Source organism: Moschus berezovskii, chromosome 12, assembly GCF_049115385.1.
Source record: "Moschus berezovskii isolate FMDL1 chromosome 12, NW_MosBer_1.0, whole genome shotgun sequence".
NCBI lineage: Eukaryota > Metazoa > Chordata > Mammalia > Artiodactyla > Moschidae > Moschus > Moschus berezovskii.
The window spans coordinates 24,742,615-24,770,093 of NC_142471.1; the positions used below are offsets into that span (position 1 = coordinate 24,742,615).

General features: G+C 37.4%; 1 protein-coding gene across 2 annotated transcripts in view; it reads right to left on the reverse strand.

The window, feature by feature from the left end:
- Positions 1-27,479, reverse strand: part of CTNNA3 (catenin alpha 3) — a 1,978,275-nt gene that overhangs the window by 1,944,490 nt on the left and 6,306 nt on the right. Inside the window, exon 1 of one of the 2 annotated variants that reach the window (XM_055425630.2) lies at positions 3,269-3,387. The exons of the other annotated variant lie outside the window; for it this stretch is intronic. The gene's annotated coding sequence lies outside the window, so the exon portion shown is untranslated. Of the gene's footprint in view, positions 1-3,268; positions 3,388-27,479 lie in introns of those variants that run through there. 2 annotated transcript variants of the gene reach the window in all.

Below are 27,479 nucleotides of genomic sequence, written 5' to 3' on the forward strand. Positions count from 1 at the left end.
TTAACAGGGAACTATGAGAATCAGGCTTACAGTGCATGAATACACTGATCAATCTTAACATTACCAAAAGTGAGACAACCCAGGCTCATGTATTAGACATAATATTAAATGGACACTTGACTTTCAACAAAGATATCACAGTAACTCAATAGAAAAAAAGATAGTCTTTTCAACAAATGGTGCTGAAATCACTGAATACCTATGCATAAAACAGGTAACTTTTTGGATTGAGTCAAATAGAAATGTTCTATTTGATTATGGTGGTGTTATATGATTGTGCATAATTGTCAGAATTCATCAAACTGTAAACTTAAAAAAAGTAAATTTAATGTATGTAAATTTTTCCTTAATAAATCTAACTTTTAAAAAATCTTTTCTGTTCATCTCTTACCTCACTGACACTGAAAATATTTCCAGATTACTTCAGTTACTATATAATTACAGATTCCTATTGATATCCATTGACTCTATAAGCAGTTAGCAGATTTCTCACTAGGATCTCTGAATTAATGTTTTCAAAAGCTAATTTGTTTTCCTTAAGCATCCGTGACCACTCTGGTGATCACTCAGTTTACTTGATGCCAAAACCTTCAACCCACTCCAGTATTCTTTTCTGGAAAATCCCATGGACAGAGGAGCCTGGCGGGCTACAGTCCATGGGGTCACAAAGAGTTGGACAGGACTGAAACAACTTAGCATAAATCTGCTTTGGGCTTCCCAGGTGGAGACAGTGGTAAAGAATTCATCTGTCAAGCAGGAACTTCAGGAGACACAGGTTCAATTCCTAGATCGGGAAGATCCCCTGGAAAAAGAAATGGCAACCCATTCCAGTATTCTTGCCTGGAGAATCTCCATGGATAGAGGAGACTGGCGGGCTACAGTCTGTGGGGCTGCAAAGAATCAAACACGACTTAGTGACTAAACGACAACAAAACCCTACTTAATATCTTAAGCTTGCTTCCCAGGTTTCAAACCTGTGTGTCCAGGTTATCCACAATGTCATGTCATGCAGCTGATGTGTTACAGAACTCAAAGTCAACCTGCATATATGTTTACAAAAGTACCAAAAAAAAAAAAAAGCTTTGAGTATTTTGTCTCTGTAGTGCTTTTTGTAAAAGATAACCATTTCTTATTTATTTTTAACAATGGAATAAAAAAGGGAGCCAAATTGTCCCTGACTCACCATGTTAATTGAATATCTGAAGATATCACTGAAAGATCCTTTACAAAATGTTAACTGCTACACTTTTGTCCTTTTTCAATACTATTGGGTGAAAGCAGTGAACTTCTAAGCTTATTCACTTTTACAGGCTGGGTTTAGCATGGTATGCAAGACAGAGCCCAGAGTCTTCAACACAGTAGTTGGTTTTTGAGTATTTGAAGATCAAAGCACATTAAAAAGTCATACCTCTGAAGTCCTTCTTCCTACCCAACAACTTTTTTCCAAGTTAAATGGATCTAGTTAATTTTGACCTAACAGAAGCTGAAATTCAAGTTAAATTTATAACCAAATTGAGTGAAGGAAGGAAAGTAACTAATCTCATTTATAAAAACCTATTCCAAAAAAATTTTAAACACCAGGACTAGATTCATACAAAATTGCCAAATATATTTTATTTTAACATTAGCTTGATTGTATCTGTTCTAATATGTAGATATATGACCTTATTTAAACAACTTCTTGTTGTTTCCAAACAACTAAGCCTCTTTAATCTTTCTTCTGAATTAAGTAACAGACCAAATTCCTTTCTGCTCCTAGAAAACTTAGAGCCACACTTATGCCTACATAAATCAGTGTGTGGGCTAAAAGGGCAGCAGTTCTCTACTTTTTTTCCACCAAAACACAAGTGATATTTAAAGCATATTTAATATTCACATCCAGCATACTTTCCCCACTCTTCACTGTCACCTTTGGTAAGGAAGACAGCTAGTTTGCATGAAAGTCCCCCGTAAGACTTCTATATATAAGCCTATATTTTCTCTCCCATCAATCCACCATACACCAGTGTCATAAAACCATAATTAAGAACTGCGGCAGCTCAGTCTTATTCCTGGCTCTATTATATATCTCATGCTTATTTTTCTTTCTACTTTCATCCCACTTTTAATTTCTCCTTTCTTGAATTTCAAATAGCCTTGTAAGTCACTTTGAATCCTTTCCAGAACAAGGTAAGGAATAAATAATCATTCTGCTGCTGCTGCTGCTAAGTCACTTCAGTCATGTCCGATTCTGTGCGGCCCCATAGATGGCAGCCCACCAGGCTCCCCCATCCCTGGGATTCTCCAGGCAAGAACACTGGAGTGGGTTGCCATTTCCTTCTCCAATGTGTGAAAGTGAAAAGTGAAAGTGAAGTCGCTCAGTCATGTCTGACTTGTAGCGACCCCATGGACTGCAGCCTAACAGGCTCCTCTGTCCATGGGATTTTCTAGGCAAGAGTACTGGAGTGGCTTGCCATTGCCTTCTCCGAATAATCATTCTATGTATCAGTAAAAGCAATCTCTTCTTGTTTACCCTAGATAAAGCCTTAAAACTTCAAGTCCTTGCAGCCTCTTAACTATTTTCTACCGTATTAAACACACAAGTATCAAAATCCACAAGTTCCTATATTTTTACTTTTATTAATTCTCTTTTTAAAATATTGAGGCTACATACAGAAAATACTGGAAAAGTATCCATGTACAACTTTAGAGCTTCATATAGAAATTAAATTGTCTGCACAAAGAGCCTGCTTGCTGCATAACTTTTATGGCTAAAGAATGTAAAGCTTCCAGTGTCTTATATACAGTTACTCAAACAGTAATAGTTCAGCTAATAGGAATTTTTTAATGCTTTGATATAAGACTACTATAACTTGGGCATTGGCACATGAGAATTTGTTTTACCGCTATTTTTAAAGCCATTAATAAATACTTCAAATAACAGAACTGAGCCTCTGCTCAGCTGAGTCTGCCTCAATTGATGTGAAAGAAAAAGTATGTAAGAGAATCACATTTCTATTTAAAACGGAAATGACTGCTAATCTACTTGGAAAAGTAGATATTTATAAAGCTGGAGTTTTCATAAAGTAGTTTAGAGTTTAGTGCTATTAAAAGGAAATTAGTTATAAAAGTAATAAATACACAATACAGTAGTTTCTATTCATCCCATTTTATAGAAATAGTATCTTTTAATTTCCCCCAAAGTTATCTAACCAAGTAACATATAACCTATAATTAGGATTTGCCTTAAAGCGAAGTTTGATTTTAAAAAGTTTGACACTTCACTCACCTACTGCAGGACAGAGTATTGCCCATACACAGATACTAAACCAACTGTCTAAGCAATTTCTTGTGTTTAGAAATTCAGTGCCACTATCATGGCTCACAATTTGGCTTATGATGCATTTGTAAGCAAACAGCCTGACAAGTACCCTAGTGTATTTCAGGATGACTGACAGGACACAGTGGCTCAAACAAGAAAGGGGGATGGGTGCTCTTAAAGCAACATACCAGTGAAAGGCAATATTAAACAGCAGAATCAGATTGAAATTATATTTTTCAAGTTTGCAATGAAATAATGACATATTGTGTAATACAAGCTTTTAAATATAACTTTTCATGTCATCAAGTGCCCCGAACACTGTAAATTCCAAAGTGACTTTTAGAATTTAAAATATATTTTAAATGGACGACCTAAAGGACCTACATAATAGCCAGGGAATTTTGTTCAGTATTATGTAACAACCTAAATGGGAAAAGAATTTGAAAAAGAATAGATATATGTACATGTACGACTGAATCACTTTGCTGTACACCTGAAACTATCACAACGTTGTTAATCAACTGTACTCCAATATAAAATTAAAAGTTAAAAAAATAAAATATAGAAAAAAATTTAAAACAAACATGCTATATGGTAATTCCATGTACTTATCGAACTTCCAAATTACTTAAGAATATTTTAATTATTTTTAACAGAAATTAGGTCAGGGTACCCAGAGAAAAGCAGTTCTCAGGGTAGGGTTTGTTTTTTTTCTGACCACACCTTGAGGAGTCTTAGTTCCCGGACCAGAGATGGAACCCATGCCCCCTGCATTGGAAGCATGGAATCCTAGTTATTGGACCACCAGGGAAGTCCTGAGAAAAGCAGTTCTTATCTCACCTCGAGATATTTGCCAGTCACTGTTACAACAGTAAGTAATAAAAGTAATTTAAATAGCTTGGATTATTCAAAATTGTTATTGAAAATGGAGGTAAGGAGATTTATGTATTTTGCCTATGCTGTGCTTCCTTTGACCTACTTTCATGGTTAAAAAATAAATCATCAGGTTAGGAAATTTCAATTATGGGTATTTCCATATTAGTTTCACTTGGGAAAATATTTATTTCAGTGATACATTGACCTCATTATTCACATTTATAATTTTTCCTATATTATCTTACAATATTCTGCACTGCTCAATCCTTTTACACAACACCCAATAAAAGCCATTCATTTTTAAACGCAATCCCACATTTAGCCAGCAGAGGGTATCATCTCATCCTGAAAGGCCACAGTATTGAGTCCAATGACATTTGTTTTTATACTTGAACTAGGAACTGAAGCACACCATCTCAACTTTGCCTATTGATAATATTGTGTCTAGCAATATCCCACTGTATTTGCCCATATTAGTTTTTATTCTCATCTGTGACAAATTATTTTGTTACATTATTTCCTCCTCTATCAATTCAATCAGATACATCAGAATTAGGTTCAATCATCAGGATGACTTTTTACAACTCTAGATTTTCTGGGACAAAAAAGCAAACAAAAACTATATGTAAAGTTTCCAAGCTCCATTAGAAAATCCAAAAACAAATTCCAAAATATAAAAATAAACTGCACTATAAAGCAAAATAATTTTTCTTCAAAATTACATATATTTGTAAACCATTTAGTATTTTCTAATTGCCTTGTTTAATATTTGCTAACTTTCCATTTTATAATAGGAGCTATAAAGTAATTTTAGAAGATACATTTCCTGTTATCACTGCATTATTTCTCATGAGCATGCAATGTTATGACTGTAACAAAGTCCTCACACAAGCTACAAATTATTTCACAACTTAATACCCACTTCAGTTTGGAAAAGCAGGGACACTGATTTGCCTGATTTATTCTAAAAATAAAGACTTTACTATATAATTAATTAAAATCCAGCTTCCCAGGTGGCTCAGTGGTAAAGAATCCTCCTGCCAATGCATGAGCCACAGGAGACATGGTTCAATCCCTGAGTCGAGAAGATCCCCTAGAGAAGCAAATGGCAACCCACTCCCTATCTTGCCAGGGTAATCCTATGGACAGAGGACCCTGGCGGGATACAGTCCATGGGGTCTCAAAAGAGTCAGACACGACTGAGCAGACCCAGCTAAAATCATTAACTACCACAAATTTATCTTAACCAAAGATACAAATTTTCCATGCTTCTCTAAAGCTATTATCACAAACATCAAGTCTACTATTAACAATGGCAAAAATAAGACAGATCTAGAGGCTCAGACGGAGAAGGCAATGGCAAGCCATTCCAGTACTCTTGCCTAGAAAATCCCATGGACGGAGGAGCCTGGTAGGCTGCAGTCTGTGGGGTCGCTAAGGGTCGGACACGACTGAGTGACTTCACTTTTACTTTTCACTTTCACACATTGGAGAAGGAAATGGCAACCCACTCCAGTGTTCTTGCCTGGAGAATCCCAGGGATGGGGGAGCCTGGTGGGCTTCCGTCTATGGGGTCACACAGAGTCGAACACGACTGAAGTGACTTAGCAGCAGCAGAGGCTCAAAATGATCTCTCTTCTTAGGTTCGTAGGCTTGCCACTAGTGACATATCCTTTATACTAAAGAATTAAATTTTCCAAAGAGAAGAGAAATAATAACTCAGTCCCAATACAAAATAGGAAATTGCAATTTCTTGAAAAGAGAATTCTATTCCTTATAATGAAAGCAACTTTTGGGTTCTTCACTCTATAAAATCACTTTTAACATCTGAATATGGTTGTTTCTTTCCTCATATAGTTATCATGGTGGCCATGTAAAAATTATATTTCACATTTGGAAATAATGACATCCTAACTGTTATTGGTTTTTTCATAAAATTTTGTAACTTTAATTTTCTAAACTGATATATTCTCTATAATACAAAATCAACACTTACAATTATTTCTCAAATTAACTTAGAAGAAAGCATCCATAAGGAAACTGAAAAGTCTGTTTTGCCAGTAATTTGCTTATCCTTTTCACCTATCACCCACACATTTTAGAATATACAGATAACTAATTTTTTCTTTCTGTTCTCAGCTTCCAACCCTGAGTTTCATTCCCTGACACAGGCACTCCTGAACTATGTCTCATTTAATGATTTCTGTTTTTTCCAGGTGCCTTAAGCACCTACATGTAAAGTCCTTGTTAGATTCTACTTGTGGCTAAAAAAAAAAAAAAGCTTTTTAAACAATAATGCTTTGGTAGGGAGGGAGACTGAATGACTAGTCAATAGATACTACTTATTTAAAATAATCCTTCTTACTTTAAACAAAAATGCCTCCATATAGTTTATGCTCTATTTTAATTTTTTATACACTCTTTATATAGTCTATCTTGAAAACAACGTATTACCTCCCTATTGCAGTAACATATACTCATAACATATGGCTCATAACATAATATTCATACCAATGAGCAAATCTAGAGCAAGCTCTACTCTGACTACAGTAGGCATAGTGAGTTTGGGGTATGAGTAGCATGTGCAAATGGGTATTCCCATCGGCAGCTATAAATTCAGAATCCTGCAACTCAGGAGAAAAATCAAGATATGATAACTATGCATTTGTGTTATGCCTTAAACTATGAGACAAGAGCTCTCTCATGGCTGAGTAGAGACAGATAAGGCATCAAGAACCCACTAAGGGTAGGAAAAGAAGGGAAGTAATGAAAAACATAGGCAGAAAGGCAAGACAAACTTCAGATTCAAGCTCTGCTTTACTCTGCTTGGTCTTATTCACACTGACTCCCATTTACCCCGGTTTCTTCATGTGAGATGAGACCTATAAAGTTGGTATAAAAGGTAATTACTTATAAAATTACTCATAGAATCCAATGAAGTACTAATTACAGTATTAATTCATTAGTCAGTTATTATTATTTTGTGGAAGATAAATTTCTCATTGTGGAATTCTACTTTTCCAAATCCAAATACCATTGAATCTTATAAAACTACTGTGAGAGATAAGAAGTAGATTGCCCATCTGATTTAAAAATTGGTGAAGAGTCATTAAATTCACACATTTTTATTTACAAATTAAATCCATTTCACCATTTCTACCCCATCCATGTTAATAATTTATAATTAAGTAATAAGGAATCATGGTCTTAAAATGGAAGTGCTTAAGAGCTGCTTCCAAAGTTGTAACAAATGTTTAATAAAAGCAAAACATACTAACACATATTAATTAATTATGTATGTTATCTAGAGGATTGAGTATGAGATGTTTTAAGAATAGAATACAAAACTAAAACCAAAAGAATGACAGTAAGCTTAAAAAGAATAAAATAAATAAACTTCTGTGTCTTGTTCCCATAAGACATGGAATTGTGCCAATTTGCTTCATTCCAGAGAAGGGAGCCAGTCAGTCACTGAGGACTATATTAGAGAGAGAAGAAGGAAATCCTTTCTCCCACTCTCCGTTTCCAAAGATAATAACAGAAGACTAGAGCATGATGGATTTCACTACCAAGTAGCCATATTTATTTTACTCATGCTCTCACTGACCCTCTAAAAGTCAACTCTTACTAATTTTGTATTATGGAACACAAGGAAAAATATGTACAAAAATACATTGTACAAAAAACATGTACCAAAATAAGTACAAAAAAATGTACAAAATATGTACAAAATTTTCAAAACTTAAAATATCCCTGCTATTGCTAAGTCGCTTCAGTCGTGTCCGACTCTGTGCAACCCCACAGACGGCAGCCCACCAGGCTCCCCCATCCCTGGGATTCTCCAGGCAAGAATACTGGAGTGGGTTGCCATTTCCTTCTCCAATGCATGAAAGTGAAAAATGAAAGTGAAGTCGCTCAGTTGTGTCTGACTCTTAGCAACCCCATGGACTGAAGCCTATCAGGCTCCTCCATCAAATTATCTAAAAAAGAACTGCTATCATCCCTAAACTTAAACTGTAACACCATTCCTATCACTCCTTCAACTGTAGTGAAAAGAATGGTGCTTATCACAGAGTAAAGAAAAATAATTAAACTCAGTCATTATATAGTGAGTCACATTTTTTTGGCTCTAAATAACCCTGCCCACACCTGCACAGGATACGTAAGAGACATGGATCTGATCCCTGGGTCTGGTAGATCCCCTGGAAGAGGGCATGGCAACACACTCCAGTATTCTTGTCTGGAGAATCTCATGGATATAGGAGCCTGGTGGGCTACAGTCCACAGAGTCTCAAAGAGTCTGACATGAATGAAGCAACTTAGCACGCACGCACAATTAACCCTCCCCAATAATCTGAATAACCCACACAGGCCACATGACTCATCCCAGCTTTATTCCTCCCAGATCCTGAATACAAAAAATTAGACTGACCCAATCAATCACGCTCCTCTGTTAAAGTTCAACTCATGGAACTGGTGTGAAAAGCCTGGGGTGGTTGTTGTTGTTATCGTTGCTGTATCCTTCAGTCTCAGTTCCATTCCACCCCCTCCTTCTGTTAGGCATCCAATCTGTAGTAGTTAGTGTTGGCAGTTTCCCAATCAACTTTCTGGGGCTTTTTTTACATGTGATATTTATCTTTATAATGATACGTATCTTTACAACAATATATCACCTTATGTGTGCGTGGATTTTTTAATTTACACAAACAGTATTGTAATTCCCATCTCTTTCTACTTCTCAATCTCTCTCTCTCTCTCTCAATTTCTCCTCTTAACATGACATTTTCATGAACTGCTGCTGCTGCTAAGTCACTTCAGTCGTGTCCGACCCTTAGCGACCCCACGGACTGCAGCCTACCAGGCTCCTCCATCCATGGGATTTTCCAGGCAAGAGTACTGGAGTGGCTTGCCATTGCCTTCTCCGTCATGAACTACTGATGTTGAACTATAATTGCAGCTTAGCTCATTCAACACGTAGTCTCATCTCCCCCTTGCCTTTCACTGCTATGGAAACCAACAAGACTAGATTTCCCAGCATTCTTTGCAACTCAGAATGGCATATGACAGAATGAGATGTCAACTCTTGCTTTACCTATAAAAAGGTAAAGCAGCGTTGCCATGGCCCTTCTCCCTTCCTTCCGTTATCTGTGGTATAAAGCCTAGACACCAAGCGTCTTACTGCAAACCTGAGGAGGAAAGATGACAGAGCAGAACTACAGAAAGAGCTTGAGTCATTGATGTTATCAGCTTTGAACTCATCTATAGATTTCTTATTATTTGAGAAAAAGAGGAGTTCTCAATTAATATAATTGATTTAGTTCTTTTATTTTGCATTTGTAGCATTCTATTTTGTATTTTATTTTGCATCAGATGCATTTATAATGTATTTTATCTGACCATATGCCTATTCAAGTATGTTTAGGTAGTTTCCAGCTGTTTACTGTAGGAAACAATGTTATAATAAACATTCTCATACAAGTCTCTGTGTACCTCTGCAAGAATCCCTCTATATAATTTATATATATACATATATATATATTTCATATATGTGTGTGTGTATGTGTATACACACATATATGTATGTGTTCTGCTGTGGGTTGAATTGTGTCCTCACCTAAATTCATGTTTATATCCCAATCCTCTGTACTTCAGAATATGGTTTTATAGGAAACAGGGTCTTTAGTGATGTGATTAAGTAAAATGAGGCCATTATGATGGGCCTTAATTCAACAAAAAATTTAGTCACTCAGTCATGTCTGAGTCTTTGCAACTCCATAGAGTGTAGCCTGCTAGCTCCTCTGTCCATGGAATTCTCCAGGCTAAAATACTGGAGTGGGTAGCCATTCCCTTCTCCAGGGGATCTTCCCAACCCAGAGATTGAACCCGCGTCTCCTGCATTGCAGGCAGATTCTTTACCATCTGAACAACCAGAGAAGCCCAATTCAATATAAGTGGTATCCTTTTAAGAAGAGAGGTGCGGACACAGATACCTACAGAGGAATGGCCATATAAGGATATGCGAAAAAACATGGCCATTTGCAAGTCAAGGAGAGAAGCCTTAGGAAAACATACACACACACACACATCTACTGATACCTTGATCTTAGACTTCTAGCCTTCAAATTATGAGAAAATAAATTTCTGTTGTTTAAGGCTCCCATCATGTTGTAATTTGTTATGGCAGCACCAGCAAGTAATACAATTCAGAAGCAGAATTTCTGGGTCAGAATGCATGTGAGTACTCAATTTCAACAAATATTACCAAATTGGTATCCAAAATAATATTAGCAGCAGACCACATGGATTCACATGTGTCCCCCACCTCCTTATCAAAACAAGAGACTGCATGACATTTCAACTTCTGCCACCATGAGAGGTACAAAGTTGATCTCACTGTCATTTTAATTTTCATTTCTGATTACCAATGTAATTAGTGATCTGTTTTAGGTTGATTAGCTAGCCATTCAATACTCCTTTTTGTGAATTGTTTATCTATATTTTTTACCAATTTTTCTCCTAGGTTGCCTATTTTTCCTTAATAATTTCCAAAACTTCTCTATAAATTCTATATATAATCCTTTGTCAATTATATTCCTTGAAAATATCCTCTCCCTGCTTAATACAGCAATAGAGCAAAATAGCAAAGACCCTTTCTTGGTGTTTTTTTTCTTTTGGCCATGCTACATGCATGAAGGATCTTAGTTTCCCAACCAGGGATTGAACCCATGTCCCCTGCAGTGGAAGCCTGTAGTCTAAACAACTGGACCACCAGGGAAGTCACTCTCTTTGTATTCTTAAGCATTCCACCATCTATATATATAAAAGTCCTGCTTTTTTCATATCCTTACAGATACTAGGCTATTGCCAGACATTAATTTTTGCCAATCTAATAGGTGTGATGGGCTTCCCTGGTGGCTCAGAGGTTAAAGCGTCTGCCTCCAATGCAGGAGACCCGGGTTCGATCCCTGGGTCGGGAAGATCCCCTGGAGAAGGAACCGGTAACCCACTCCAGTATTCTTGCCTGGAGAATCCCGTGGACGGAGAAGCCTGGTAGGCTACAGTCCACGGGGTCGCAAAGTGTCGGACATGACTGAGCGACGGAACGGAACGTAATAGGTGTGATAAACTGTCTCATCATTGATTCAATCTATATTTACCTGATGATAACCAGTGAAACAAGCTAAACATCTTTTCACCTATGTATTGGTCATTTCAATTTTCTCATCTGTGAATTACTTTTTCACTTATCATAGACCCATTTCCCTATTAAGATTATTCTTTTCCTCATTACTTTTTTAGGAGTTCTTCAGATAATTTCAGGTGAATATGTCTATAAGTCAGCTATTTCCATAATAATTCTACATGAGAAACTATCCTAAAATTCAGTGGCATAAAACAACATTATGTCTTGTACATTTTCAGGTTGGCTGGGAGTTGGCCAGGATGGGCCTCGCTGGCTTACTCCAAGCTGTACTCCAGACCTACTCCACGTGTTTCTCATCCTCCTCGGACAAGGAGGCTACCAGAACCCTGTTTTTCCCATGGCAACAACAAAAATATTAGAACAGTTGGAAATACAATGGGTCTTAAAATATAAGCTTCAAACAAGAACTCTGCCTCTATCCCCACCTTTCAATGGGCAAAGCAAACCACACAACCAAGTCTAATACTAACCAAGTTTCAAGTACAGGGAAATATATTCTGTCTCTAGTGGGAAGAACCACAATGTCAATGGCAAAGGACATAGATGCATGGGAAGGAAAAGGGGAACAACAATGCCATCCATTCTATAGGCCGATTTGTAAATATTAATATATCCTCTCAGTTGGTATCTTTCATTTATCTTCTTTTATGTGATTTTTTCACAAAGAAAGTTTTTATATTAATGTAATTAAATAGTTTACTTTCTTGTCTTTTACTTTATTGCTTATGCTTTGAGGGTCCTACTTAAGAAATTATTTCCTACCCTAAGATCATAATAAACATGCTCCTATATTTCCCACTGCTGCTGCTGCTGGAAGAATGCAATTAAGAGGATCAACAATCAATATATTATTTTAGCTAAGTATGTGCACAAACACAAGATTATATGATATAAACTAAGGCACCAATGTAAAACAAGTAATTAAAATTAAGAATAATTACCAAGGATGACTATTATAGATAAAATTTTTAGCTTGGTCTTTTAAAAATACTAATGGATACAGGCTGACAAAGATGAAAAATATGCAAGAATGATACGGAATTACAAAACTTTATATTTTTTCATTAACATATGTTTATTGATCTAAGCTATATCTTTAAAACTGCTAAGCACAAGACCACAGTAAAATATATATAACCTTCTCAGGTCATGACATCTTAGAAAAAGAAAAAAGAAACTTTTATAGAACTTAGCTATTTATAAAACAATATATGCTATGATGTCAAATATATAAAATACATGTATATATGTGCTAATAGTAGCAACCACTTCGGTAGTTTGGGACAAAAAATAAGTCCTATCCATTAATTTTCAAATTAAAAATACTTCCCAACTGCCACACTGGCAGGGAGTCCAGTATCTCTCTTGTTCCTTAAACTGTTCAAGAACTCTGGAAGCCTTTCGATCCACATACCTCAGAAAGGGAAAATCAGAAAATTTTATTAGATACAAGAGGGCCCTGTTGAGGGCTGCTGGTGTTCTGCTCCTGGCACACAGTTTACTGATGAAAACAGATCCCCTGAAGTTCCATGTGACCTTTCCACCTGCTGTGCTCTTGCCTTTGCTGCTGCAAATACAGTGGTCACAGTGATTCTTAGAGAAGCAGCCTGCTCCCTTAGAGGTATAGCATGGCAGCCACGCCTAGAACTTTTCGGTTCACCAAGCACCAAGTGACTGGATCAGGAGACCCTTCTGCTTCCAGTCACACAAGTGCCCAAACAGCATCTCCCACTGGGCAATGCAGACCACAACAGGAGTCCTAGTCTGAGATCTTTGATGTTCTTTCTTACTCAGTCCTTTTTTAATCATGACCAATTCAATGCACAAAATACTTTCTAATAGTAACTACAGGGCAGGAGTCCAGGTCTTGGCTCTGTTCCTCTCTAAAGGCTCCCAGACTCTTTCTACTTCGTCCAGTCCTGACCAGCCCTGCAGGTGATGGAAGACTGGGAAGGGCAACCTTTACAAAACCAGAAAAGACCCTGTTATACCAGTACCTGAGGTACAAAAGACCTCATTAACTGTTTCAAACATTGGGGGAAATTTTCTCTGACTTTATAGCTGCCAGATAAAATATAGAATGCCCAGTTAAGTTTGAATTTCAGATAAACAATGAATAATTTTCGGGCATATGTCCTATGCAGTGTTTGAAACGTACTGAAAAGATTATTGGTTGTTTTCCTAAAAGTCAAACCTGTGTGTCTTATATTTTTATTTGCTGAATCTGGCCACTCTACCTTATCTACTTCATGAATGAAACAAGTTAGGAGGGAGGAGACCTAGAACTCCCCTGTGCCTAAATTTAAAGCAGCCACAGGGCCAGACCCTCAAACCCATGTATCTTGACTTCCTATCAGAGACTTGAGGCTGAGAGAGCCAAACAAAAAGCCAGCTTTCACTCTGTTACTGCTCAGGAGCTGCTTTTTAGATGGCCAGAGATGTTTCCTGGCCACCTTCCAGAAATATATTTCTAACTACACTCAGCTGGAAGATTTTTTCCAAAAATGCAACACAGGATAAATGAGGACAAGGGAAGAATGACATATTGTGCCCTGGGATATTACAGCCCCAACAGTAGGAGTAGACATACAAAAAATAACACTGGCAGAGGCTATGATAGAGATTAGGTTTTATGCATCTCTGTTCGAAAAGGGAATCTGAATTGCTCCAAATTATCTAAGATAAAATTCACCTCCAATAGAGGACCAAACAATAGGAATAGGAGAATAGTTGCCCCAGATGAATATGTAGCTCCTGTAGCCCAGGAATTTAACAAGATACTTGCCCTGCACTTAAAGATTTGAGAGAGAAATAATGTAGCTCCAAAACTGACAGTGACAGAGCTCAAAAGGGATATAGATATGTATATATCTCACTCATGATAAACACCAAGACTGAATAAACCTCTTGTCTTTAAAAAAATAAGTAAACAGAAAAAAATCCAAAATTAAAAGACTGTATAACAATAAAAGAAGGAGACAGGGGAAATTATCCTCAAGACAAAAGATAATTTATGATACATCAACTCTTGTTCTCTCAGTGAAATACTGGAAGTTAAAAATTCTAGGTAAGAAGTGATGGAAATTCTAAGTACAATGAAAAGAAAGTTGACTGAAGTGAAATGTCAGGATAAAAAAGAGACCTGGTTAAAAACTAAAGTAAAAGAATTCAGTAAACCCAAAGAGACAAGTAATTAAAATTTGCACTGAGGAATCACTCCTCTCCTTTATCATCTGCCTTTCTATCAGCAACTTCATCATTCAGAGAGCAAAAGAAACTAAGAATGGAAGGGCTACCCTGGGCTTAATCCTTACCAACAAAGAGGAATGCATTAGTGAAGTGAAAGTGACAGGAACCTTGGGAAAAAATTGAATGTATCACCTTAGAGTTCATTACGGCCAAGGAAGAAAATATAAAGCAAAGACAAGTATCTTAGATTGCTTAGCAATTTAGAGAAAATATGAGGATTTCCCAGAGCCAGAGATTCTAAAATGAAAGACAGGTCAAAAAATAAAACTCACCACTGCAATCGCAAGTGAGGGAAAAAATGGAAGAGACTATACGTAAAAATAATGCAATGTGCTATCTCAGGAGTTTTCTAAAGACTCAGATTTTTAAAGGACATACAAAAGAAGGAAAAGGTGATATTGGCCTATTAGAATGGACTATTACAATGAGCAAAGACTTGTGAAAAATACACAAAACAACATAAAAACTTTTAGGTTGTATTTGAGGGTGGAAGGACAAGAAAAGCACAACCGAGTTTCTCTACTCCTGGGTAGATTCCATGTTAACAAGTTACAGAGAGGAAGTTTGCTTTCATATTATATACCAAGGAACAAGGTCTTCCCTGGTGGTCGAGTGGTTAAGAATCTGCCTGCCAGTTCAGGGATGCCGGTTTGATCCCTGGTCTGGGAAGATTCCACTAATGCTGTGGGGCAGCTAAGCCCATGCTCCACAACTACTGAAATCCCACGCCCTAGAGCCTGCACACCACAGCTAGAGAGCAGCCCCAGTTCACGGCAACCAGAGAAAGCCCTTGCAGAGCAATTAAGACCCAGCATAGCCAAAAATTCAGTACTTTTTTTAAAAAAGGAAAGACAGCGCCAACAATCTTAAGAACTTGATAAACCAGACAGAAAAGATAGTGGGAGAATGCTTGTTTAAATAAATGACCATTTCCAGGTGTATTTTATTATAGAAGGCCTTCTCATTCTCAGCACTATTGACATTTTCAGTTCAGTTCAGTTTAGTCGCTCAGTAGTGTCCAACTCTCCGCAACCCCATGAATCACAGCACGCCAGGCCTCCCTGTCCATCACCAACTGCTGGAGTACACTCAAACTCATGTCCACAGAGTCGGTGATGCCATCCAGCCATCTCATTCTCCGTCGTCCCCTTCTCCTCCCGCCCCCAACCTTTCCCAGCATCAGAGTCTTTTCCAGTGAGTCAACTCGTCACATGAGGTGGCCAAAGTATTGCAGTTTCAGCTTTAGCATCAGTCCCTCCAATGAACATCTAGGATTGATCTCCTTTAGAATGGACTGGTTGGATCTCCTTGCAGTATAAGGGACTCTCAAGAGTCTTCTCCAACACCACAGTTCAAAAGCATCGATTCTTCGGCGATCAGCCTTCTTCACAGTCCAACTCTCACATCCATACATGACCACGGGAAAAACCATTGCCTTGACTAGACAGACCTTGGTTGGCAAAGTAATGTCTCTGCTTTTTAATATACTATCAAGATTGGCCATAACTTTCCTTCCAAGGAGCAAGCATCTTTTAATTTCATGGCTGCACTCAGCATCTGCAGTGATTTTGGAGCCCAAAAAAACAAAGTCTGACACTGTTTCCACTGTTTTTCCATCTATTTCCCATGAAGTGATAGGACCAGATGCCATGATCTTTGTTTTCTGAATGTTGAGCTTCAAGCCAACCTTTTCACTCTCCTCTTTCACTTTCATCAAGAGGCTTTTGAGTTCCTCTTCACTTTCTGCCATAAGGGTAGTGTCATCTGCATATCTGAGGTTATTGATATTTGTCCCAGCAATCTTGATTCCAGCTTGTGCTTCTTCCAGCCCAGCGTTCCTCATGATGTACTCTGCATATAAGTTAAATAAGCAAGGTGACAATATACAACCTTGATGTACACCTTTTCCTATTTGGAACCAGTCTGTTGTTCCATGTCCAGTTCTAACTGTTGCTTCCTGACCTGCATACAGGTTTCTCAAGAGGCAGGTCAGGTGGTCTGGGATTCCCATCTCTTTCAGAATGTTCCACAGTTTATTGTGATCCACACAGTCAAAGGCTTTGGCATAGTCAATGAAGCAGAAATAGATGTTTTCTGAAACTCTCTTGCTTTTTCCATGATCCAGCGGATGTTGGCAATTTGATCTCTGGTGCCTCTGCCTTTTCTAAAACCTGCTTGAACATCTGGGAGTTCACGGTTTACATACTTTTAGGCTGGATAATTTGTTGTGGAGTCGGGGGGTGGGAGGGGAGGGCTGTCTTGAGTTGTAGGATATTTAGTAGCATCTTTGGCCTCTGTCCACTAGATGCCAATATCATCAGCCTCCTAGTTGTAGTAATCACAAATAGCTCTGCTGCTGCTGCTGCTGCTAAGTCACTTCAGTCGTGTCCAACTCTGTGTGACCCCATAGACGGCAGCCCACCAGGCTCCCCTGTCCCTGGGATTTTCCAGGCAAGAACACTGGAGTGGGTTGCCATTTCCTTCTCCAATGTGTGAAAGTGAAGTCGCTCAGTCATATCAGACTCGTAGCGACCCCATGGACTGCAGCCTACCAGGCTCCTCTGTCCATGGGATTTTCTAGGCAAGAGTACTGGAGTGGCTTGCCATTACCTTCTCCGCATAAATAGCTCTAGACATTGTCAAATGTCTCCTGGGAAGCAAAAGTATTCTAGGGTGAGAACCATTGTACTGCAGAACACTGAAAAATATAATAAAAAATATATTATCACAAAATTATGGTTAGCCTCTTTGAGTAATCATGGCATAGGGAACAGAAAAGGGTTCTGCCATATATCAAAAAGGCAGATTCTGAAAATCTAACGTTAATCCACAGAAAATTTTAATATAGTATCAAAATATTACTAATTGGAAAAGAGAGCAACGATCTCATTTTGGTATAGTTGTATTAAGAGCCACTAAACATATTATTTTTTCTCTTCCTTTTTTTCAATATCATAACTAAAGAAGGTACACTGGCTTCGCTAAAAGAACTTTTAAATCTTTTTTAAAAATTTTCTTTGACAAGCTAAAGAAATGTTAGCTGTCCATATACTGTTGGTTGAAGTATATACTGGTTAAACATCTTTTAAGGAGGCACTCTGGCAGCATCCATAAAATTTTATATGCACAAATTCTTAGACTAAACCAATAGTTTAGGAACCTGAACATATGTACAAAGATGCAAGGCAAGGACTGTGGTGTGCAGTGTTTTTGTGATAATAAAAAGCTAGAAACAACCTAAATGTGCATCAAGAGAGACTAGTTACATAAACTGTCATATATTTTCTCATTAGTATGATTTGAACTGTAACCAGAGAAAAAAGCTTAGGAGATATACAGAATCAAACTGGATTTCATTTGCCTAGAATTAGGTGAGATATTAAAAATATTTAACAACCAACATGGATTAGGCCCCAACTGATCAGAGTCTAGCCTGGAGCTGGGTCTTGGAAAGCCCCCTGTATGTGAGGGTTCATCCTTTACTTGCTGGGTCTAAGGAAAATCTAGAGGGTCCCAGGCAGAGGCCAAGTGAAGGAAGACTACTAGAGACAGAGAGAAGGAATACAAAAGCATTTCATATTTTAACAGTTTGTATGCCCTTACCCCTTATACTGCAAGGAGATTCAACCAGTCCATTCTAAAGGAGATCAATCCTGGATGTTCATTGGAGGGACTGATGCTAAAGCTGAAACTGCAATACTTTGGCCACCTCATGCGACGAGTTGACTCACTGGAAAAGACTCTGATGCTGGGAAAGGTTGGGGGCGGGAGGAGAAGGGGACGATGGAGAATGAGATGGCTGGATGGCATCACCGACTCTGTGGACATGAGTTTGAGTGAACTCCGGGAGTTGGTGATGGACAGGGAGGCCTGGCGTGCTGTGATTCATGGGGTCGCGGAGAGTCGGACACGACTGAGCGACTGAACTGAACTGAACTGAACTGAACCAAAAAAAAAAAAAGGAAAAGCAAGAGAGTTCCAGAAAAAACATCTATTTCTGCTTTATTGACTATACCAAAGCCTTTGACTGTGTGGATCACAATAAACTGGAAAATTCTGAAAGAGATGGGAATACCAGACCACCTGACCTGCCTCTTGAGAAATCTGTATGCAGGTCAGGAAGCAACAGTTAGAACTGGACATGGAACAACAGACTTGTTCCAAATCAGGAAAGGAGTATGTCAAGGCTGTATATTATCACCTTGCTTATTTAACTTATATGCAGAGAAACGCTGGGCTGGATGGATGAAGCACAAGCTAGAATCCAGATTGCCTGGAAAAATATCAATAACCTCAGATATGCAGATGACACCACCCTTATGGCAGAAAGTGAAGAACTAAAGAGCCTGGTGATGAAAGAGGAGAGTGAAAAAGTTGACCTAAAGCTCAAAATTAAGAAAACTAAGATCATGGCATCCAGTCCCACCACTTCATGGCAAATAGATAGGGAAACAGTGGTTGACTTTATTTTGGGGGACTCCAAAATCACTGCAGATGGTGATTGCAGCCATGAAATTAGAAGATGCTTACTCCTTGGAAGGAAAGTTATGACCAACCTAGACAGCATGTTAAAAAGCAGAGACATTACTTTGCCAACAAAGGTCCATCTAGTCAAGGCTGTGGTTTTTCCCATGGTCATGTATGGATGTGAGAGTTGGACTGTGAAGAAAGCTGAGTGCCGAAGAATTGATGCTTTTGAACTGTGGTGTTGGAGAAGACTCTTGAGAGTCCCTTGGACTGCAAGGAGGTCAAACCAGTTCATCCTAAAGGGAATCAGTCCTGAGTGTTCATTGGAAGGACTGATTTGAAGCTGAAACTCCAATACTTTGGCCACCTGATGCAAAGAGCTGACTCATTTGAAAAGACTCTGATGCTGGGAAAGATTGAGGACAGGACGAGAAGGGGATGACAGAGGATGAGATGGTTGGATGGCATCACTGACCTGATGGACATGAGATTTGGTAAACTCCGGGAGTTGGTGATGGACAGGGAGGCCCGGCATGCTGTGGTCCATGGGGTTGCAAAGAGTCAGACAAAACTGAGCGACTGAACCGAACTGACTGATGTCCTTACTAGAGAATATCAGTCCTCACCAATAGATAGAAACAACATTAAAATAATCTAGAATAGCATAGAAAAATAAATTAAATTTAACCAAGTAGTAGCTATGATGAAAAGTAAATTTGTACATATTGACATGGAACAATTCTTTTTTAATTTTCACCATAAACTGGTAGCAGTTTCTTCGTGAAAAGAGAATCAGAGAACTGAGGACCTAAGGTCAAGACCAAAGGAAGATGCATTTTCACTGAAAGCCCTCTGCGGCAAATGCTGTTTGCTAACACCATTTCCAGCCCTGGCCCAGCTTTCCTCCTCTACTGGAGAGACTGGAAAGTTAAGAAACCTGCTCTTCTCAGATTCCCTTGAAGTAGTGAGACCCAGATTTCACCATCAAAGACAGCTTGGATGAGATTTTTAAAGGTTACAGACATCAGATCCTCTGGGATAGTTGAGGACTCTACTGCCCAGTGTAAAAGCAAGGAATAATGGAATCTGGTACGCCCACAGGACCATTCCTCAAGTACAGTTGGACATTCTTCCTATAGCTGCATTGTCTTTGGCTGTTCAATGGCTCTCCAAGAGAATCTATGAGTTGTCTAGTATCATTTATGAAAAACTCAGCTGGAGCTATCCGGAACAGACTCTTGGTTATAATCAAGAATTCCAGCTAAAGCACCCTTTACTAAAATAAAAATAAACATGCAAATAAAAATTTTTCAGTTTAAAAAGTTAAGTTTTATAAAAATGCTTTAAAAATAAAGTATATGTGGGTTGGCAACTTCCCTGGGGTCCAGTGGCTAAGACTCCATGTTCCCAACGAAGGGGCATGGGTTCACTCTCTTGTCAGGGAATTAGATCCCACATGCTACAACTAAGAGTTCACATGCAACAATTAAAGATCCCACATGACGCAATGAAGATCCAAGATCCATCATGTCGCAGCTAAGACCTGGTGCAGGCAAAGAAATCAGTAAATGTTTTTAACATATACTTGTGTGGGCTGGATAATGGCACAGCTCAGGGAGGACACACCTAGTTGAAGAAGCACACTCAGAGATCTCAGTCCCCAAGTCCCATTTGTATATCAACTGTGCCTCAACCACCACAGGCAATTTTAGAATACAAACATGGACTCAAATCCTTCTTACAAAGAAATAGCCTGTGTTAAAAATGTGATGGAAGGAGAGATGCCAGGCTATAAACAATACCAAAGATAGTAACCAAAATGTATAAAATACTCGTGTAAAGATAACTCACTGAAGGACAAAAAAGAAGTGAGTAAACAAAAAGATGATGTATTGGTGTGTCTGTGTTAGTTGCTTAGTCGTGTCCTACTCTTTACGACACCATGGACTGCAGCCCGCCTGGATTCTCTGTCCATGGAATTCTCAGGCAAGAATACTGGAGTGGGTAGCCATTACCTTCTTCAGTGGACCTTCCCAACCCAGAGATCAAACCTGAGTCTCCTGCATTGCAGGCAGATTCTTTACCATCTGAGCCACAAGGGAAGCCCTGATGTATAAGTAGACTAAACATTAAAAGGGCATTATTTTCTCCCTGAATCAAAATATTCAAAGGCTATTATAATAATTTTCTAAAATGTTACACTAAAATTCATCTGGAAATAAATAGTATGTGATTAGATATCAGAAAACCCTGAAGGAGCAGAAAAGAATAAGGAGAAAGATTAATCCTTCCAGATATTAAAACATGTTAGAAAATAATTTTAAAAGTAGGGATTGCATCAGCAAGGCAGCAGGATACAAGCTTAATATAATAAACTCGGATGCACTTTTTACGCTAATAATGGGAAAATAATCCCTTTAATATCACATTTAAAAAATGAAATATCTAGGAAGAAACTTAAAGGAGGTGAAAGACCCATAAGCTGAAAACTGTAAAACGTTGATAAGGGAAATTTAAGAAAATTCAATGACATGGGAAGATATTCCATGCTCCTGGATTGGAAGAATTAATATTGCTAAATTAGTCATACTGCCCAAAACAATCCTATCAAATTACCTATGACATTTTTCACGGAGCGGCTTCCCTAGTGGCTCAATAGTAAAGAATCCACCTGCCAATGCAACAGACATAGCTTCAATCCCTGATCCAGGAAGATCCTACAGGTCACGGAACAACTAAGCCAGGATGCCACAATAGACCTACTATGCCTGTGTTCTAGAGCCCAGGAGCTGCAACTACTGAGCCCATGTGCCACAAATACTGAAGCCTGTGTGCCCTAGAGCCCATGCCCTGCAACAAGAAAAGCCACTGCAATGAGAAGTTCATATAACACAACTAGAGAAAGTCCATGCCCAGCAATAAAGACCCAGCATAGCAAAAAATAAATAAATAAATAAAATTATTTTAAAAAATCAAAATTATCCCCCCCCAACAAAGTTCTACAACATATATAGAATCACAAAAGACCCAGAATTGCCAAAGCAATCCTGAGGAAAAAGAGCAAAGCTGGAGGTATAACCAGACTTCAGACTATACTACAAATACAGTAATCAAAACAGTGTGGTACTGGCACAGACTTGTAGATCAATGATCTAGAATAGAGAGCACAGAAACAAACCCATGCACCTACAGTCAATTACTATACTACAAAGGAGGCAAGAATATACAATGGAAAAAAAAAGTCTCTTCAACAAGTGTTGGGTGTAAGGAAAATCGACAGCTATATATAAATCAATGAAATTAGAAAACTCACACCACATACAAAACCAAACTCAAACTGGTCTAAAGACCTGAATATAGGAAATGACATCATAAAACTCCTAAACAAGAACATAGGGAAAAACATTCTTAGACATAAATTATAGCAATATTTTCTTAGATTCATCTCCCAAAGCAAACAGAAAAGCAAAAACAAACAAATGGCGCCTAATCAAACTGCAAAGTTTTTGCAAAGAAAATCATCAGTAAAACAAAAAGACAATGCATGAAATCGGAGGAAATACTTGCAAACAATGTGACCAACAAGGAGTTAATATCCAAAATACACAAAGAGCTCATATAACTCAAAATTGAAAAAAAAAAGGAAATGCCTCAAACAACAAATGGGCAGAAGACCTAAGTAGATGCTTTTCCAAAAGCACAGAGAGCCAACAGGCACATGGAAAGATGCTTAACATTGTTAATTACTAAAGAAATGTAAATCAAAAACACGATGACATGTCAACTTACACCAGTCAGAATGATCACCACTGAAAAATCTACAAATAAATTCTGGTGTGGAGAAAAGAGAACCCTCCCACACTGTTGGTGGGAACATTAAATCAGTGCAGCCACTATGGATAACAGTAGAGAAGTTCCTCAAAAAAATGAAACTAGAGCTATTATATGATCCAATGATCACACTTCTGGATATATATCAAGAAAAAATTGAAAACTCTAATTTGAAAACACTCATGCACCCCAATGTTCATGGCAGCGTTATAATAACCAAGACATGGAAATAATCCAAGTGCCCACCAACAAACAATTGCCACATCTAGAGAAAGTTCACATGCAGCAATGAAGACCCAGTGCAAGCAAAATTAAATAAATTAATTAATTTTTAAAAATAATAATAATACAAATGAATTCACATATAAAGACAGAAACAAACTCATAGACATAGAACACAAACATAGTTACCAAAAGGAACAGGGAGGGAAAGAGGATCAAATAAGCAGTATGTGATTAACAGATACATACTCCAATAAATAAATAAGCAACAAGGATTTACTATTTAGCACAGTAAATTATACTCAATATCTTACAATAATCTATAATGGAATATAAACTGAAAAATAACTGAATCATTTTACTATACTCCTGAAACTAACACAATATTGTAAGTCATCTTCAATGACTTACATTGAAAAAAAAATTTTTTTTTAGAAGAAAAGGTGGGGAAAGTAGAGATTACAGAAAAAAATAAATAAAAACATTACCAGAAAAACTTATGGTTACCAAGGGGAAAGGGAAGGTGGGATAAATCAAGAGCTTGGGATTAACATATACACAATACTATATATAAAACAGAAAACCAACAAGAAACTACTGTATAGAATAGGGAACTCTACTCAATATTCTGTGATAACCTATATGAGAAAAGAATCTGAAAAAGAATAAATATATATATATTGGAGAAGGAAATGGCAACCCACTCCAGTACTCTTGCTTGGAGAATCCCATGGAGGGAGGAGCCTGGTGGGCTACAGTCCATGCGGTCACAAAGAGTCGGATACAACTGAGCAACTTCACTTCACTTCACTTCACTTCATGTATATATATACGTATACATATATATAAAACTTTCCTGTACACCTGAAACTAACACAACATTGTAAATCAACTATACTCAATGTAAAATCTTTTTTTTTTTTTAAAGAATATTGCCACTACAGGAGAAAGAGTGAAACACAGACTCTAATATAAATTTATCTTATGATAAAGATTTTAAATTAGCAGGAAAGAGTGACTCTTACATAAATCATATTAGATCAACTAAATAAACATTTAGAAGAAAAATTAAAATTCAGCTGACCCCAAGACTCATTTCTTTGCTCAAAATCAATTTCAGATATAGCAAAAGTTATAAATTCTGAAAGATAGTATGAGTGAATTTATATATAATACAGTTATGTATAATAATTGAAGTAGAAAGTCCTTTCTAACAAACACAAAATTCAGAAACCATAAAGGAAGAGGTTTTAAAAACTGAACACAAAAAATATTTTATTTTATGTATGACTTTAAAATAAAACACAAAAGTAAAATAAAAAATTGGAGGAAAATACTTGTAACACATTAAGCAAACAAAAAAAATAATAATAATTTGCTTAATTTACTGTGGGGCAATTAAAAAAAAAAAGTACTGGATCTCCTTGCCAGAGCAATCACACACAAAAAAAGAATAAAAGGCATCAGATTTGGAAAGGAAGAAGTAAAACTGTCACTATTTGCAAATGACATAATTTTATATAGAGAAAATGTTAAAGACTCTATTGAAAAGCTGAGAAAACTCATTCTAATCAATAAATTCCATAAAGTTGCAGGATACAAAATTAACATACAGAAATCAGTAGCATTCCTATACACTAACAGTGAATTATCTGAAAAAGAAAAAAAGAAAATAATTCCATTTAAAATAGCATGAAAAACATTAAAATACTTGGGAATAAACTTAACTAAGAAGGTGAAAGATCTTTACTCTGAAAACATTGATGAAAAAAATTTAAGAAGATAAAAATAGATGGAAAAGTATCCATTGTTCATGGATTACAAGAATTATTATTGTTGAAATGTCAGACTCTAGACTGACCAAAAACCACCTCTAGATTCGATGCAATTTCTATCAGGATTTCCATGGCATTTTTTCAGAAGTGGAAAAAAATTCTGAAGTTTATATAGGACCACAGAAGACCCAGAATAACCAAAGTCATCCTGAGAAAAAACAACAAAGTGAGAGGCATCATACTTCCTAATTTCAAGTTTACCATACAGTTATCACAGTCAAAACAGTATGATATTGGCACAAAAATGACAAATAGACCAGTGGAACAGAATAGACAGCCCAGAAGTAAACCTAAGTATAAAGTCAACTAATATTTGACAACAGAGCCAAGAATACTCAAAGGATAAGAGTCTCTTCAATAAATGGTGTTAGAAAAATTGGATATTCACATGTAAAAGAATAAAACTAGACCCCTACCTTACACCACTCACAAAAATTAACCTAAAATAGATTAAAGATTTAAATGTAAGGACTAACATCATAAAACTTCTAGAAGAAACCATATGCAGTAAGCATGGCATACTTTTGACATAGGTCTTAGTAGTATTTTTGTTTGTTGGTTTCCTCAGGCAAAGGAAAGAAAAGCAAAAATGAACAATTGGAAATACATCAAACTAAAAAGCTTCTGCACACCAAAATAAACAATCAACAGAGTGAAAAGAAAACCTACAGAATAGGGAAAAATACATGCAAATCATATATTCAGTAAGGGATTAATATCCAAAATAAAGAAAGAACTTATTTCTTTTTTTCCTTTGCTTTTTATTGTGTCTATATGAAACAATGGATGCAAACTAAACTTATCACAGTAATCATTTTAAAATACAGGTGATCCTTGAACAGCATAATCATCAACAGTGGTAAGAGTTAGGGACATAACTTTCAACATAGGCTGTTTGTGGAGGGAAAAATTGATATGAACTTCTTGAAGAAATATATGATAACAGCTCTCAAATTTTAAATTTTGCATACTCTATACTCTTTAACCTTCAGTTGAACTCTGGACGGAGGCTCATGACATTGTACAGGAGACAGGGACCAAGACCATCCCCATGGAAAAGAAATGCAAAAAAGAAAAATGGCTGTCTGAGGAGGCCTTACAAATAGCTGTGAAAAGAAGAGAAGTGAAAAGCAAAGGAGAAAAGGAAAGATATAAGCATCTGAATGCAGAGATCCAAAGAATAGCAAGGAGAGATAAGAAAGCCTTTCTCAGTGATCAATGCAAAGAAATAGAGGAAAACAACAGAATAGGAAAAACAAGAGATCTCTTCAAGAAAATTAAAGATTCCAAGGGAACATTTCATGCAAAGATGGGCTCGATAAAGGACAGAAATGGTATGGACCTAACAGAAGCAGAAGATATGAAGAAGAGGTGGCAAGAATACACAGAAGAACTGTACAAAAAAGATCTTCACGACAAGGATAGTCACGAAAATGTGATCACTGACCTAGAGCCAGACATCTTGGAATGTAAAGTCAAGTAGGCCTTAGAAAGCATCACTACGAACAAAGCTAGTGGAGGTGATGGAATTCCAGTTGAGCTATTTCAAGTCTTGAAAGATGATGCTGTGAAAGTGCTGCACTCAATATGCCAGCAAATTTGGAAAACTCAGCAGTGGCCACAGGACTGGAAAAGGTCAGTCTTCATTCCAATCCCAAAGAAAGGCAATGCCAAAGAATGCTCAAACTACCGCACAATTGCACTCATCTCACACGCTAGTAAAGTCATGCTCAAAATCCTCCAAGCCAGGCTTCAGCAATATGTGAACCGTGAACTTTCAGATGTTCAAGCAGGTTTTAGAAAAGGCAGAGGCACCAGAGATCAAATTGCCAACATCCGCTGGATCATGGAGAAAGCAAGAGAGTTTCAGAAAAATGTCTATTTCTGCTTCATTGACTATGCCAAAGCCTTTGACTGTGTGGATCACAATAAACTGTGGAAAATTCTGAAAGAGATGGGAATACCAGACCACCTGACCTGCCTCTTGAGAAACCTGTATGCAGGTCAGGAAGCAACAGTCAGAACTGTACATGGAAAAACAGACTGGTTCCAAATAGGAAAAGGAGTACGTCAAGGCTGTATATTGTCACCTTGCTTATTTAACTTATATGCAGAGTACATCATGAGGAACGCTGGGCTGGAAGAAGCACAAGCTGGAATCAAGATTGCTGGGACAAATATCAATAACCTCAGATATGCAGATGACACTACCCTTATGGCAGAAAGTGAAGAACTCAAAAGCCTCTTGATGAGAGTGAAAGAGGAGAGTGAAAAGGTTGGCTTGAAGCTCAACATTCAGAAAACAAAGATCATGGCATCTGGTCCCATCACTTCATGGGAAATAGATGGAAAAACAGTAGAAACAGTGTCAGACTTTATTTTGGGGGGCTCCAAAATCACTGCAGATGCTGATTGCAGCCATGAAATTAAAAGACGCTTACTTCTTGGGAGGAAAGTTATGACCAACCTAGATAACATATTAAAAAGCAGAGAC